This window comes from Passer montanus, unplaced genomic scaffold (genome assembly GCF_014805655.1).
Source record: "Passer montanus isolate IOZ18808 unplaced genomic scaffold, ASM1480565v1 scaffold60, whole genome shotgun sequence".
In the NCBI taxonomy this organism is placed as follows: domain Eukaryota; kingdom Metazoa; phylum Chordata; class Aves; order Passeriformes; family Passeridae; genus Passer; species Passer montanus.
Window position 1 is genome coordinate 2,354,325 of NW_024371038.1, and position 16,896 is coordinate 2,371,220.

General features: G+C 36.9%; 1 long non-coding RNA gene across 1 annotated transcript in view; it reads right to left on the bottom strand.

The window, feature by feature from the left end:
• The window catches only part of LOC120510829, a 183,707-nt gene that overhangs the window by 99,386 nt on the left and 67,425 nt on the right, over positions 1 to 16,896 (bottom strand). The window contains exon 4 of the long non-coding RNA XR_005629604.1: positions 9,876 to 9,962. This is a non-coding gene — a long non-coding RNA (uncharacterized LOC120510829). The remainder of the gene's footprint in view (positions 1 to 9,875; positions 9,963 to 16,896) is intronic.

Here is a 16,896-nt window from a genome sequence, read left to right on the forward strand (position 1 = left end):
TCTAGAGAAGACACAGAATTTCTTTTACTCTTTTACCTTTAGAAAGATTTATGAAATACAGTTAAAAGACAGATTCAACCACAAGGCAAAACAGCTGGTTTCCAAACCCTAGAAAATTTCTGAGATATTCAAAGCAGAGGTTTTTGTTCAGTCAGTTAAAGAAATAAAGACCAACCATGAAAATTAGATCTCCAGTTAGATTTGGAAACACTCTCTTCCTACTAAAGTTACGGCATTCTGATCTGCATTTAGATCCCTATCTGCTACAAAGACTACATTAATTTAATGTGTTATAACAAGAAAAATTCATTCTTGCCACAGACATTAAAAAATAAAATTCAAAGACAAACTATTCTTCAAAGGAAACAAGGGCCCCATCTGCTGATGTTTAAACGTACTACATTAACCCATGCACAACAGCTCTGCCACAGATAAGGTAATGAAATGAATTGCAAAGACAAATCACCACATTAACTGTACTGCATTCTTCTGGTACCTTTTTATAGGAAAAGAAAGAGGTTTTAGGCTCTTGGGTCAATCAGTTTTCACTGATTATGAGAGCTTTGTCTGTGAAATAAAAATGGAAGACTAGGAAGGAAATTCAGGCAGGATCCTGAATTTGCACAGCAAAAAAAAAAAGGGAATATGGCCAGTCCTATATATAGCATAACAAAATTATGTCTACGTGCATGCATTAAAAAGTTACAGAAAATAATAAACTACTACTATCCAAATGTCACCTTCAATGCCAAAAACATGAATTATCAAAATGGCCAAAACCTCAATAGAGATATTAAAGGCGAACTCTAAGAGCAACAATCAATGAAAGCATCTGGGAAATGTAAAAGTCAAACTTTTCTGAAGTTTAAAACATCTTGTTAAAGAGTTTGATAGTTGTTTATTGAGAGTTCTTAAAAGTAAGCACTGTTTTGTTTACAGAAATCCCATACATAGCAGACTTTACATTATGCTGGGATGAAAAATGGCAGTCAGCTTAATGAAGACAAAACAAATGTCCTTATTATGGACAGGACTATTTCAAACATTATATCAACTAAGAGCCAGCGGCTGAATTTATAATCTCATATTACTATTTTCTTCAATACAAAAGTCCATAATTTTGGAAGAACTAAAACATCTTTGTTTACATGGCTACAACATAGAAAAGACCCGTGCTAGTGTAACAGGATGAAGCACGTGCCTGACCTCTCTTCCCAAGCCCAGCAGCACAGTCAATGAACCTCTGATTGAAGCTGGAAAAAGCACTAAAGGAACTTGCTCCTGCTCTTCCCTCCTGGACAAGCCAAAAATGCGGCCACTTCATGTTGGGTGTTTAATTATACAAGCTGTTCTACACCCCAGAACTGCAACTCTACTGGGGAGAATTCTGAAATCTGCTTTATCCCTCCTGAGTTTCTGTGCCATACACCAATCCTACAAAAGTGGATATGGTTTGCAGCTGGGCAGTGGTCAGAAGGCAGTGTATGAAACATCTCATTGCACAGATAAAAAACAATAATTAGACCTCAGTGCTAGTTAATTCTTCAGTAAATATGAACATATGAACATAATCCACACAATAAACAACACTGTCTTGATTTTTGACTGAAGAAATTAAATTTAAAATACTCTGAATATGATTGCAAGATGTGATAACAAAGTTTAAGGCACAAAACAAAACTATAAAAAAACCTGCTGTTTCAGAGTATAATTAGATCTATTATGGTTTTCTGGTATTTTCTTATAACTGTTCCTTTAGTAGAATTCCTTCCACTGGCTTTTGCATTATAAACCAATTTAGAGATGCCCACGGTCCAGTCTGAGTACTGAGTACTTCAAGCTGAAATATGTTAAATGAGGAATTTGTCCAGTGAATTATCTAGATAACAGTGCATGAGACCAAGTTCTAGTTGCCCAGATATGGCATTTTCTCAAAATGAAATTTACCATTTACTTTAGGCACTAGCTTTCAGGTGTTTTTAATAAAGCATCTCTTTTTGAGCAGGTTGTTATTTGGTTGATAATTATCACTCATGAAAGTGAAAAACAATTAAAAGCTTTCACAAATCAGCTTGCTCAAAAAAATGCCTGTGAAAAAAAAAGAGCATTCTCATTCTTGATCACAGATAACACAAAGTTACTTTACTATCCCCCTTCATTAGATCATACATCAATCTCCAATGTGCTAATCTCTGTTGGGAAAAGTAATTATATCTGCATCACTTATGAGCATGTTAAAACAAAGCCACCACAACTGAACATTGTCAAGTGAATCTGCTGCTTTGGGTGAAGCTACGTACAAGACAATAAGGTGATCCCACTGGTTACTGCTGTTGGAAAAGGAAAAGCTCAACTCTGCCATCCGCTCACAACTGTGTGCTCCTCACCACACAATCCTGACTCTGGGTCCTTCTAGACCTGGGCTCTTTCAGCGAGGCAAAACAGGGGAAAACTGAACCAGCAAACAAAGTGGAGAGGAAAGGATCCACCCACAGAATCACACTTAGCAAGGAGTTTTACCTGCGGCAGGAGGGGGCCAGAAGTCGTAATACGGAGGATGTCTGAGAAGGTAAAAGCAACTTCTGCTTTTGGGAGTGATAGAACAGCTGAGACCATCATTTGGCCCTGAACTTGTCAGCTGTACTTCTGCATTTGTGCAGCATTCAGAAACCAATGTACTTTGAATAGTCCTGACTGTAACATTCAGCCATTACTCCCTCCCAGGCATGCCAGTGTTTTGGGTTTGGGTTTGTACATCTGCCTGGGAATTTAATCTCATTGCACAGTAGATGAAGAATAAAACTGGCTAGGAATTATAACATTTAGTAAGTACTTACCTCAATTGCAATCTCAAAATCTGAATAACTTTCTAAAAAAAGCAAGAATTTGGGATCTTGCCTTCATAAATGCATCAGTCAAACACTGCTAAGTCCAAACCCAGTATACAACTGAGATTAGCTCAGCTGGTTAGAACATGGTGCTAATAATGCCAAAGTTTGATCTCTGTATGAGTTAGACAGAGTTAGACTTGATGATCCTTCTGGGTCCCTTCAAGCTCAGAAAATTCTGTGATTGTGATCAAGCTAATGTGTTTCAGTCTTATTGGTCTCTATGGTGTGAAACCTCTAACAAAACCCCATTTGAAATGAACAGTGTTGGGACCTACCTACATTACAAGCACCACAGATGAACCAGCACCTCAGGGTCTGGCTATTTCAATGCTTTACCTGAGCAAACAGCAATATCTATTGCACTACACATATACAGCTGCCCTGTAAATCTCAGTTTCTTTCACTGTCATCATGCATTTAGAAATGTAAGTAGTTACACTCCTGATAAGCAAACTTGTGCTTTCTATTACTCTGGAAGACACTTTTTTAATTAATGCAATTACTTGCTTATAATTCCTTAATGTTTTAAACAGACATGTTTTTCATCACATTTCCCCTTTTACTCACAGGCACACGTGTTGTTTTACATAATATTTCTTACAACTCCTCTCTTTCTATTTTATTTTTCCTTTTGAGAAACCAGTGAACATTCTGTGTGGAAGATGAAATATTGAATTAAAGAAAAATATATATGTATACTTTGGATAAACAGAAAATGAGAGCTATAGTCCAGCAGAACTTGGAACATATAATTTTGAAAATTTGGTGAAATGCTTCACAAACATTTTTTAATAATTCCTGGCTAATATTTTGATCAGCTCAATATTTTTTTCACCTTCTTTCTGCCTTCCTCAACCCTTCGTAACACATTTTACCTTTATAAGAGAAAGCACAGCACTCCAGAAATCTGATTGGCAGACATAAAGGCTGGCAGGCACAGAGGGTGTCTTTTTGATTTAATAACGATGACTTATATCATTGTTTTGAAAGACCCATGAAACAGAATGGAGCTCTCCTTTCAAATCTAGTATTTCTATACCATTGCTTGTGCTTGGAAGAAGCAGCTCTATTTTGGCTGCTTTTGGTCTCTTTTGGAGGCATCTATTGATGCTTACTAACATGTTAATGAACAGCATTGCAGCGATGAAAGTACTGGATATGAGGCTTTTTTGGAGCTTGTTAATACTTCTCTTTTATCAGCCAGAGGAGATGCTGTAATGTGACACCTGAAAGTGTGCTGTCTCTGAAGTGCTCCCAGTCACTGCTGGACTACAGAGCAAAACAAGGGGCTGAAATGAACATCATCACAAGACTTAGACAGACTTTGGGAACACATAAAAAGGAAAAAGCTGAGACTGAAGTTACAGGATAAAAGGAACGTTCCTGTTACTTTTGTCTTTAGTTAGTATCTTACCCAAAGTCTTTATGTTTCAAGCATAGAGCACTATTTGCCATATACCTAGACTTAATTAAAAAGTAAATTTAGCCTTTATATATCAATAATTCTACAACTATATGTCTCAGGACACATGTAGTTTCCTTCCAGACACATGGAGTGGCTAAAAGACTAAACAAAACCCAACAGCAATAACTAACCTTTAAAAAAGAGAAGATTTAGACATCAAACCCACAGATAAGGAAGGGTTAACTTTCTTTTGATAAGGATGTTGAATTTGAGTCCCCAGGTATGTATGGGGATGTGCAAGTTCTTCTGAGAACTTCAGGTACATCAAGGAAACACTTGAAAAGGTATTTTGTCTCTGCATCAGCAATTTGGTCCAAATGTTTCCCCTCCCAGGGAACCGTAACTATTGTTTAGGTGATGGCTGGGTGGGAGCTTTCTACCACTCAAAAGATATCTTATCTCTTGCTATGAAATGACCCTTAAAATTGTTATTGCATTAGATTATAATTGTGGTGTATTTAGCTGTGAAATTGCATGGACATTTTTGTGCCTCTACATTTGAGTACTCTCCCTACTTGTTAAGTCAAACAGCATTTTGTTCTCAGTGCTCAGTGCTGAGTATTCGTGGAGACAGAGGCATGCATGCACATGCACACTGTCTCTCTGCTCTTTCACACAGAATTTACATCTGCTTCTGCTTGGGCTTTATTCTCTTCCAGATCGTGGCTCTCTGCTCTTTCCACATAGAGGAAGCCTTGCAATAACAAATAAGTATGTCCAGTGCCCTAACTGTAATGGAAGTATGCTTAGAGGAAATTGATAGTGTTGCCAACTCTCATTATTTTCCTATGAATCTTGTGATATTTGCTATTTTTCTTAATGTCCTAGCTGTTGAAATCACAAGGATAAATGTGAATCTGAGCTTCCATGAAAACAAGTGTCTCGATTTCTCAAACATGAAGTAAAACTTGAAAATATTAACTGAATATACCCAAGACAGATAAAGCAACCAAAGGTAAACCAAAAATAAATGAAAGATAAGTGAGGTGTTTAATATATACAAAATAATTTTAATATAATTTCTTAATTTCAACTCAATATTGAATACTTGTATTGACAAGTGCAGCAAATTGGCTAATTCCTCAGATAAATGCTGTGTGCTACACAGTACAGAACAAGGGCAAGAAGAGGGAGGAATTCTTCCACTTTGGACATGAATCAGATTTCCAGGAAAGTAGTTTTGGCCTGGAGTTGGTGTAGTAGCACTAATCACAGCTTCATTGCCAAATCCACCTTTGCTAACTATGCCTTGCTCTACCACTCTCCCAAGGATTGCTATGGTTCAAGGTCTGGACCTTGAGCTGTTCAAAAAGCATTCACTATTTTATTTTATTTTTAATTTTGTCTATGGATCCTACAAGTACAGGATGTGGTCCTTCAAAAAGACCCAAAATTTTCTCTCTGTGCAAGTAAAAATTAGTTTTTATTTTTAATGGTTATGGCAAAATTGTACCTGATCTGTGAGCTAGTATGTAATGGAGAATCCCCAGCAATACAGAGACCTGTTCACAAAGTCTATCATCAACATAGGATCAGGTATTCTGAGAGGATATTGATTTTTCCATATAAAATTATTTTTTTAAACTAATTAACAATATACCTAAAATAAATGAGGTTTATGTAACCCATCAAGCTTGCAGTTTAATCCTCAAAAGGAGTATAGACGCTAAAGACTGGAATGACTGATATTTAGGAAAACAGAGAAGCACTGGTTTAGAAGGAATTTTTAATGGATTTTGTAAACTAAGAAAAATGGAATGATGTGCTTAGAATACAGTGACTCACAGGCCTGCAGTCACAATCCCAGTCCCTCTCCCAGTATGCCAGCATCCCTCCCTTTGCATCAGAGGTGCAGGAAGCCAGTCTGGCCCTCAGCTTCTCAGTAGCATTAACATGACAGAATTTACTCTATCTCACACAACCTCGGATCTAGTGGCAGACGGGTCATGCTTCCTCCACTCTATTTCAGGAAATCTTATTAGTCTACAATACATAGTTCTTCATGCAAATTCAATGAGTACAGAGAAGGAGAAAAACTAACACAAAATATCTTACCAGATGGAGAAAATTGAAACATTACCCTTGTTTCCTTGCCAGCACAGATCCATTCTGACAGGTTGGAAATGATTTATGGTTGGGAGTGGGGGGGGCATGGAGGAAGAGAGGATGGGGAGAAGGAAACATACTTACACTAGCAGAGATATTAATTGCTGTACAATGTTAAAATCTTTGCATTGTTTTGCATGCATGCAATTAGTTCCAAGAATTACATATGCAGCAATGTTTGCACGCTGATCTCCGCATGAGACAAATAAACCTCGAGTATATGATGCTAGAAATTGCTTTCAAACCACTGTAGAAGACATTTTGGTAAAGAAATTATACAATATGGCAACTCAAAAGCTGCAGTCAAGGAAACAAATTACCTTTGAATATATGAATAGGTAAATACTTCAGCATGTCCAAGATTAATACTAATCATTACTATTTTAATATATAAAACGTTATGGATATTGCTACACAGCAGTGATCAGGCAGATATCTAGTCTTTGTAAATTAAACTCAGATATTTTTCTGCATCTAATTGATTTTTACATTACATTAGGCAGCCAAGGCTGCAACCTTCCATGACATAGTATCTAAATAAACATTTATTAAAATATTTTAATTAGAATAAGAGGGAAAATACAGTTTCCAATTATGTTTTCAGAAGGAAAAAAATCAGACCTATTAAGAATTAATGTAAACATAAGTGTAATGTAACATTTAAATGCAATAATTATGCCATATGATTTATACAATGTGAGTTATTTCTAATTCCTAAACTTTTAAAAAAGGACTACTTATACTAATGCATTTATTGCCTCTTGCATCTTATGGCATTGATTCAAAAAATAATAAGGGACACTGGAAAGTGAATAGTGATCTTACAAACTGAGGCATATCTGTGTTGAGCAAAATGTATCTTATAGATGCAGAAGACTTAATGGTCATTAATAACATTGCTCTGCTAGAGCAGGAGCACCTCCTGCTCTAAAATGGGAGGTGTTTTTTCTGGTCTGGCCGTAAATGGCACAAGTGACTGGGCTCCTGCCGTTTCCCTTGGAACTCTAGGCAGACAGAAAGACTTATTCCCAGGGGATTTGGATGAGATTGTTAACTGTCTCCAAATTACTTATAATTTTTTGCTATATAGATGCACACACATATGTGCCCTTATATTTTGGCTTCCTCTATTCTATTTTATGGAACAGTGATTTTCAGATTCTGACATGATTTAGCACAGGGAGATGGAGTCAGGCACAGTACACCAGTGTAATCTATAGCTTAAAGTACTGATAAGTTGTCACACCTTATTGGAAACATACATTTCTTGATAGTATAGTTCCACACCACCAGATATATACACATGAAGGGGAATCAGTTTATACTTCACAAACCAGCCAAAATTTGGTGTGGGAGTGAGGGCAGCATCTTCTTTGCTTCAGGCAGAAACTGGCAATCACATGACTGTCACTGCAGGGAAGCAACAAGGGAGTCTTCTATGCCTATTAGTTTAAGACATTTTCAATCACCAAGAGTTGCTAGAAGAGTTTCTGTCTGTCATATAAAAATTGGCTCACTGTTCTTGACATTGATATAAACTTATAGAGACACTTAAGATGCTACAAAAGTGACTGGTTAGGAAGATGGGGTTCCTGCATTTTTTACAGCAGTAATTAAATCCTGGGCCATGGAAAGAACCTTTGAAATGGGCATTTCAGTAAAAAAATGTATGCAGGTCTGTGTCATGCAAACAGACATAGAGGCTCCCAAGGAAAACAGGCTGATGCAGCCATATAACCTGTCTGTGTTTCCCTTGATGATTTTTGACCAGTTTGAAGTGAGTTTCAAAGTACTGGGATTGGTAAAATGAAAGCAGGAGTGTGCCATTTCTGTCAAACAAGCAAATACAGCACCTAAAACAGCAGTTCACTCACTTTGGGTTGTACCCTTTAACAATACATATACTAATTTCTTAATGCAGTATTTGAATATAGACACCTTTATCAGACAAAATTCAGACATTTTACTCAATTGCTTATTATTTAAAAATTGTTCTTGTGAACCTTGCTGCCTTCATTTTCCAGAAATTTGTCTTTTAAGAGACTAGAGTTGTTGCAAGAGATCTTCAAGAAAGATGTTATTTTTGTGTCCTTCATTGCAAAAGTATTCACAGAGAAGGAAAAAAGCTAGAACCCAGTCTAGACCTTCCAGAACTGGATAAGGAGAGTAGGAAAGAACTCATTGTCAGACAAATAAGGAGATAATGTGAACACTTTCCCTTAATAAAAAGAGTGCCTTTATCTCCTTCTTTAGCTCCAAGAGGCTAGTTGCTATCATTTCTCGTAGCTTCCATTCCCTTCCTTTTCCATCAAGTGTGTAAACTACCAATCATATAAGTCAAATGTCTAATCTTCCCCATTCATATCCTCTCATAGACTAGAAGACTGCTACCCTGCTGGCACTCTTCCATTCCAGCTCTGGTTTCAAGCACTGCACAGTTATTACATAAAGCAGAAAGCTTGAACACATCACATCCATCCTCTCTGCCACTCATTTCAAGGGTTTACTCAAAAATCTCCATGGAATCTACACTCACTTCTAGTTTACACCTTACTACCATCTTCCAATTACTGTCCTCTTTCTTCTCTCCTAAATAATAACAATAGAAATAATAACAACCACCACCACAAATCACTATGCCTTCTTTAAGGCAAATATTTCACAATACAACATGGTTACAGTTAGTAAATTCATACTTAGTTTCCTAAATTAGTAAGCACTTAGATTTTAAATATGAAATGCTCAGCTGTTACAGAGAACATTTAACAGCTTTAGTCACTTGTTTATTAAATCTTAGTTTTGGCTCTCTTTCATGTATTTCACTTACACAAATACCATAACTTACTCAGCACAGAATGCCTCTAATATCTCCATACCACTCAGTAACAGAATTCCTATGTTGCCTATAATCCTACAAATGCATTCACAGGAGGAGAAGGTAGGATTCATGCACTATCATCCAGCATAAAAAGAAAAAAAATTGACAATTCTGAAGTACTTTTTAATCATAATTTATTTTAATTAACATTTGCTATTTCACAAATGTTTTACTGTAAGCACATATTCTCAGTGTTCTATGCTTAATCTATGACTAAACTCTGTTTGACAATTTTTTTAATGCTCTACATCTGAGGCATCAGAGACCTTGCAGATTTTAAAGATTAAAACACTGCTGGGGTTCAGAGATATGAATATCCATTTCCCTGAGTTAGCACTGATGGACTTGAACTTACCTTCTTTGACAGAACTTGCAGTATGTGGCAATTTTGCATGCTTATTTTTAAGGCAGTTACAGTATAAGAGATTCATTTTGGCAGTCATGTTATCTTGTTTTACCACAGTGGTAACAAATACTGTGAATTTCCAGCAAGAAAATCCCTCAAAGTTTTCAGGATTGCTATCTTCATACTTACCACAGTACTTGTAAGTATTGCTGCCCTAGATGAAGATTTGTGAGCCATTGTGTTTAGCAGCTCCCTTCCAAGTGAGTTATAGATCTCCTACAAAACAGTCATGGAGAAATAAAAGCTCAGAAATAATACACTGCATAGTGGCATTTTTGGCAGTCATGGAATTCTCAGAACTGTACAATTTACCCAGTGATTGCACTGTCATTATAATAGGTAATCATTAGATTTATCTCTTATATCATTTGTAACATCTTACAGTATTATATGTGCATTTATGTAGCCTCATTACTGCCAGGAGTCCTCTTTAACTGAGATGATAAGTAAATAAAGTAGAAATTACACACCAACAGGAACCTGGAATATGTTGTTTTACTGTATGTCTGAGCTCCCTTTAGCAATGCTAATCTGTGCAGCAGTTACCATTATTTCTACCTCAGTGAGCACTTCCTAATTGCTGTGTTATTGCTTGTGAAGAAAATATATTATTAAAGTCCACAACTTATGACTTGTTGCACATCTATATATGGAAGGAAAAAACCTTCTCATTTCATCAGCCCTTAATAGGTTTTGAACAGGATGATCAGCTGAGGCTGTTTTTCTCTTGCAGATCTGTTCATTACCGTTTCATAATGTCAGTGGCTCCTTCTAACAGTCAAGATGCATCCATAATTTATTCAGAAACCTGAAAATATTACAAAACCAAATCTACTTAATTCTCTATGAATCAGCTCAGGCCTGTTTTGGTAGCAATTTGTAATGAACAACAATTGTAAGCCCAAAGGAATCAGTATTCCTTTTTAGTTGTTAATGTTTTATACCCAATTATTGGTCCACTGCCAGATAATGATCCATAGAGCATTAGAAATGTGTATTAATATTATCTTTACAAGTGCAATAATACTCAGTGGAGGATAAAGTTTTGATGGACTCCTCTTGTGTGCTAGTTAAAGCTCTGCATTGTCTGGGAAAAAAGTCAGCATTAGCACTTTGTTCTGATGGGACTGCTAAGGACAGGGTGACCTTCAAAATTTGGCAATATAATCAAAATAGTAAACAGCAGCCACTGAAATTAACACAGAAAATAACTTCAGCAATTTTTCTTGTTCAGAACTACTGAGATGTCACAGCTATGCAGAAAGCAGACTTAATTAAAATATTTTAGGAAAAAACAAAATACTCTGCATTCTTCCAATTAAAAGTAAGCATGATGAGACTTACATCTTTCCATGAGCAAGCCAACACTCAAGAATTCCTGAAAAGATGATAAGCCTTCATCCAATGGCCATACTGCAGTATTTTTCTCTCTTGAATACTGAGTATTACTTACTTCTACAGGATGTCTGGGGTAAATCATATGAATCATTTTAAGAACTACATTCCACAATTCTACTTGGGATAATACTGTGCACTTATCCTAAGAATAAATATTTTCCATTTCTAAGTTGTCTTAATTCATAGCAAAGATGTGGCTGCATACAGAAAATAAAAAAGCCAAACACAACTCCTGTAACTTAAAGAGGCTTCTGCACAAACCAGGAAATTTTGGAAAGTAAGAAGAAGAAAGTCAAATGAACATTTCAAACAGACTCTGCCACGTTGATGTGTTAATGATGGTAGGGCTTCAGTACACTGAGAAACTGTTTACAAGTATATTATTATGTCCTTCCCAAGTAGCTGGTATCACAACACTCTTGGAGTTGAGTGGATGGGATTTTTGGTTTTTACTGTTAAGATCCCAGAGAACTGCAAAAACTAAGAAAGCCATTTAATAGTTAAGATTCCACTTAAAGCCCTCTTTGATTTTTTCACAAATACATTGCCTGTTTCTCTTCTCACCTGGAATGAACAAGCAATAGAGAGAACAGGCCGATATATCTGTCAGCACTAGAGACCAGCCACAAGATTTCCACAGTACTGAAAGATCTAGGGGACCTTTAATAGGATCTCTCTAAAACACCTGGGAAGCTAATTGTCATTGTCTGTGAAGAGCATTAGAATCCTGGCTGTTTTTAAAAACTCCATTAGGTGCCTCTACATCTTCAGGAGCTTAAATATCTAGTAAAATTTTCCATAAGGCCCTCAGCAGGTGGCCTCAACAGCCTCATATGTTCCTTGAAACAGGCAAAGAGAGATAAATAATGGTGTGTTTTGATCAGAGCAGTAGCAAATATTCAGTGTCTTAAATATTCTTTTTCCTTTTACATGGAGAAGTTCACGACAGAGACAGATATTTCTTTGATGCAAAGCTATTTATTTTCAAAAATATATATGTCCTGTTCCCCTGAACACAGTGGGAAAACAGCAGATGCTCAGTGCAGTGTGTGTTGCTTTTCTCTAGCCAGTGCTGAAGGGCTCCCTCCTACCTTTCATATTGTTTTCATTTCCTGCCCATCCTCCCTCTGCCATACTGGCTCTGTCTGCTCTTTCTTTCATCTGTGGCACTCAAATATTCTCGTCCTCCTCCTCCACAAGGATGCATTTTCCAGTTTCTGGTTTCGTATCTGTTGCACAATGGAAGTCCTTTCTTCACATAGATCAGCTCCTGGCCTAGTCTAGCCCTAGCTTATATTTTTAGAGGTCTATGGCTTCTGATGTTTATCCTAAATGTATGGCAGCTCTCAGATACAGCAGCTTTAATCAACTCTCAGTATGTAATATACTGAATGGGTAACCTTAACATAAAGCTATAAATTGTGTTACTTTTTAAAGATTCTGTCAACATCTGAACAGCTCTGAACCCAATACAGTAAAGATTTCACTATTGTGTTCACATTTCAAGGTGTTTTAACAAAACACTTCTAATTAAAACCTCGTGTATTAGCATTTTATACAACTTGGGACTCATGAGAACAAATTTTACTCTGAATTGCAAAACCAAGTTCCTTGCTACTTTAGTTCCTCACATTAACTTTGTATCCTCATTTAAAGATATTCTACATCAGGTAAAGAAATTGTTAAGAAGAAAAGTATGTCAACAGGGAGATTCAAGTGTATGATGGGAAGGTGCAGCTCACTGCCAAGCTCTCCCTATAAGAAATATGTAAATGCAAAGCACAAACCCAGCCTGGAATGCATTTACCAACATCGGTAACACATGGAGTGGCATAGCTGAGTCTGCACTAGCACTGCCAGTAGCACACACAATGAGCTGTTAACACAGACCATGGGCATTTCTCCTAGGAATGGGTTCACACTTAGTCCTGTCACAGATAGCTTCAGTGGAAATCATGGGAACCTCCTTCCTGCACATCAAATACTGCAATTAGTAAAAGCACCAGGCACTAAAAACGTAAATAAAACTCTTTTTTATCTGAGGCAAAAGTCAAACCTTGTTACTATAATACCCAAATGGATATAATATCCAAATAGAAATAATTAGTCCTTGGCTTTTCAAGTGTAAAACCAAATAGGATACTTTACATGCAATTAAAATTATACCACATACTGATTGTTGTTAAAATTTCAGGCTGTAACCACCAGTTCCTAACAGAATATTGGTGCTTGATACTGCACTCAAATATTTTATAAATAATATCTGAGAATATAATAAGATTCCTTCATCCTTTGGAAAGTTCTTCAACAGGCAAAAAGCACCTCTCCTAGGTAGAGAGTGCTCTTGCTATGCCACTATGATTTAGCATCATGAAGCATCTTAAAAATATCCAGTATCTTTTTAACAAGCTATGGTCCCTTCATTCACTTACTCTCATTTTGAAGGCATGTGAATATGACTGTTTTCAACAAGGAAACAACACCAACACCACCTACCATAACTCTTCTTGCTTTAGAGTGTCCTTATCAAAAGTAATGCAGAAAGCCCCCTGGCATTAATTGTTGTTACGCTTTTTTGAGGGCTGATCTGAAGATCAGAGAGAAACCTCTAAAGATGAAGAAGCCTTTTGTTTGATGATGTTTGGACTCAGCATGACAGCTACTTTTTTGTACGTCCTGCTTTTATTCTGAATGCAAGATAACAACAAAACTGCAGTTAGACCTGGATAATAAGTGAAAAATGCAGGGAGTTGAAACACCACACTTCTCACTAGTGATAGTCTGCCTAGCAAAATGAATCATGAACTGTAGTTAAATACTACTTCAGCTTAACTCCCCACTAGTTATCAAGTCATTTCATGAGGATATTTTCAAGAGGGAAAGTCAAATTGACAGCTTTATATGATGAAGACACATCCAGCAGGAAGAGATAACAAAGTTTATTCTTTCAAGTTGGCTTTCCCGCCCCCTGCCGCTTCTGGAACCTCTTGGTAATTAAAATATTCATTGTCAATCAGGTGACAAGACATGTGAGCTTGATTTTGTCATGGATTGCTTTGGTTTTGAAACAAGAACAACAATGACTACATGGATGTTCGCACTGCCTTTTCTGTTATCCTTCCTGGGTATTTTCCTGTCCATGCGAGTGGTGGGGACAGAAACAGAAAAAAGGGAATAAGCAAAAAGAAAGCTGTCAGAAAAAGAATTTCCTTGAACAGGAAATAAGAAAATTACTTAAAAATCAATAGTTTGTGAATAGAACTAAAATATGTAAAGGTCCTGGAGACAAGACATAGAAGTAAAAGACAAAGGGTGATGAAGCAGTATATCAAAAGCAGTCAGGCCTGCAGCATGTTTGACACTGAATGAATAGATCAAATTCTCTAGTGCTGGAAATAACCAGGGAACAATGGAATAACCAGGAGTCAATCATGGCCAAAATCTTTTCCCTGGTCATCAGCTACTAAAAATCCAACAAGCACTAGGGAATTCCATCAAATGAACATTGCGTTTCCTATATTCACACACAACTTGGGGACCAAAGGGTTGCCACCATAAAAGAAACAAAATCATTTTTCCTAGCAGTGCAATGAAATTGTCTGTTCAGAATCCACAACATTTTTAAAGAAAACCAAAAGCAAACAAATATACAATGCTATATTAAGACAGGGAAAGAATTAAGAACCTAGTTTAAAGGCACCCTTCCCATCCTTAATTTCTAGTTCTAGTTCAGTAATCAGAGCTCCAAAACAGTAAAGCAAAAGCAAAAATCAAAAAAATGAAAATAAAATAATTTAAAAAATTAAAAAGACATTACCAGAGGTATGGAATAAGTTCCTTATAAAGAAGAACTGATGCTTTCAGAAATGCCTAATGAACAGACTTGGGGAAAAAAAGCAAATTTTCATTTCCAAAGTAACTTGGGCCTTGTCTACACTTCAGATGCAAAATCATCTGATCCACTGGACAGACTCTCACATCCAAGGAGTGTGGTGCAGAGACTTTGAAGTGAGCTAGACCATGACCCAGAAGCAAATACTGCATGACAGCACTTGCCTGAGTTAGTGACCTTCTGGTTTACTGTTCACACACAGGCTAGTGCATCTGCACAGCACCACAGCTTTGCAACAACATTGTAGCCTAGCAAATTCAGCACAACGTGCACTGCAGCATCTATTCCCACGGACACATAATAGCTTGTGTTTCATTGCTCTGGGATTAAATCTTCGTTGCTGACAGCACTTACAAATGTGTGTCTTAAGATATAGGCAGTCTCCTAAAAAGTGTCTGATGAAGTTTAAAAAAATTGATCACAACTTTTAGTGATTTTTATGGGTAAAAAACCTCAATGGCAAAGTTATAAACAAAATAGAGACCCTTTACACAAAATGTTGGGCAATAGCACCTAGAGCTGACTAGATACGGCAAGTTGACAAGAATGGAAGGGGAAATGCAGGTAAACAAACACACTGAAGCAAAGGTATACAAACATAGGAGTTACTGAGGAAAAGAAAGGGGGCAAAGGTTGGATTTATAAAACACCACAAGAATGGATGTGTGGGTCAAGGGGTTAAGTGCAGGTACCCTGCAGCATGCGCATGCAAATTAGTTCCAAAGACATTAGTTCAAATGAGACGTATGATTGGGAGGGAGGAAAGATCTCATTCTACCATAAACTTCTCCCTATTTCACTGAAGCATGAACACAGAATAAAGAAGGGGGTTCAGTGAAAACCTCATTATTAATCAGCCCTGTGGATAGTACAGTATGTGTAACCCCTGAGATTCACACAGGCACCTGCCTCCAGATTGGCTGAGAATGGGACAATTTATCATTAATGAACATGTAGGAGTGGGGGAAGACACAGTGGTCATTGCCTTCACTGGAATTTATGATGGAAAGGAAAGTTAATTAAGTTCTGTGGTCAGTGCTAAAGGGAAAAAATAGAAGATCTCCCAAATGCAATTCCTTGCTGGAACAGATATTTTGGCAGAACTTGCTAATTACTGTACTAAACTGCTAATTTGGCAAGAGAGAACTAATCCTATTCTGGTAAGTTTTCAGGCAAAAAATGCATAGAAACAAAAAAAGTTGTGTCATCTGGACTTTTGTTGTCAAAAAGAAAACTACATCTGGCATACTCTAGCTAACACCGCAACAGCATAGCACTTAACTGAGTGGCAGAGTGTGAGCAATAGCAGGGAGAAGAAAGTAAAAGGCTTCTGAAATAAATGGGAGTGCCCTAGATTAAAGAAAAATGCATATGTGTAACCACATTGGGCTTCTACAATTTAAAGTGCAGGATAATTCCATGGGAAACATCAAATTACTAACAGGGCCATTATTGCTTTGCATGGTATTACCTGAAAATTCTAGTTTTGACAAACCCAATACATTATATTTATGCTACATTCTTACACAGTCTTAAGTACATATATAAAACATCAAAGGGATAAATAATCCGTTTTAAGAACTGAAATCCTCAGGGCAAGACAGACATCAAGTACAATAATTCAGTCAATACCCACTCCAGCCACATGACCTTGACTATCTATACCATCCACAGTTCAAGTGCCCTTACATGCCTCCAGTTTTGAAGCCAATTCTAAAACACTTCATTAGACATAGGCAAATGAAACAGTGCAGGGATCTGCATTCACATGTGCCAGACACAGTTACAGACCAGAGCTTTGCTTGCAATAGAATATGGACCAACAGCAAGAACAACAAGTGTTTCTGGTTATTTTTCCAT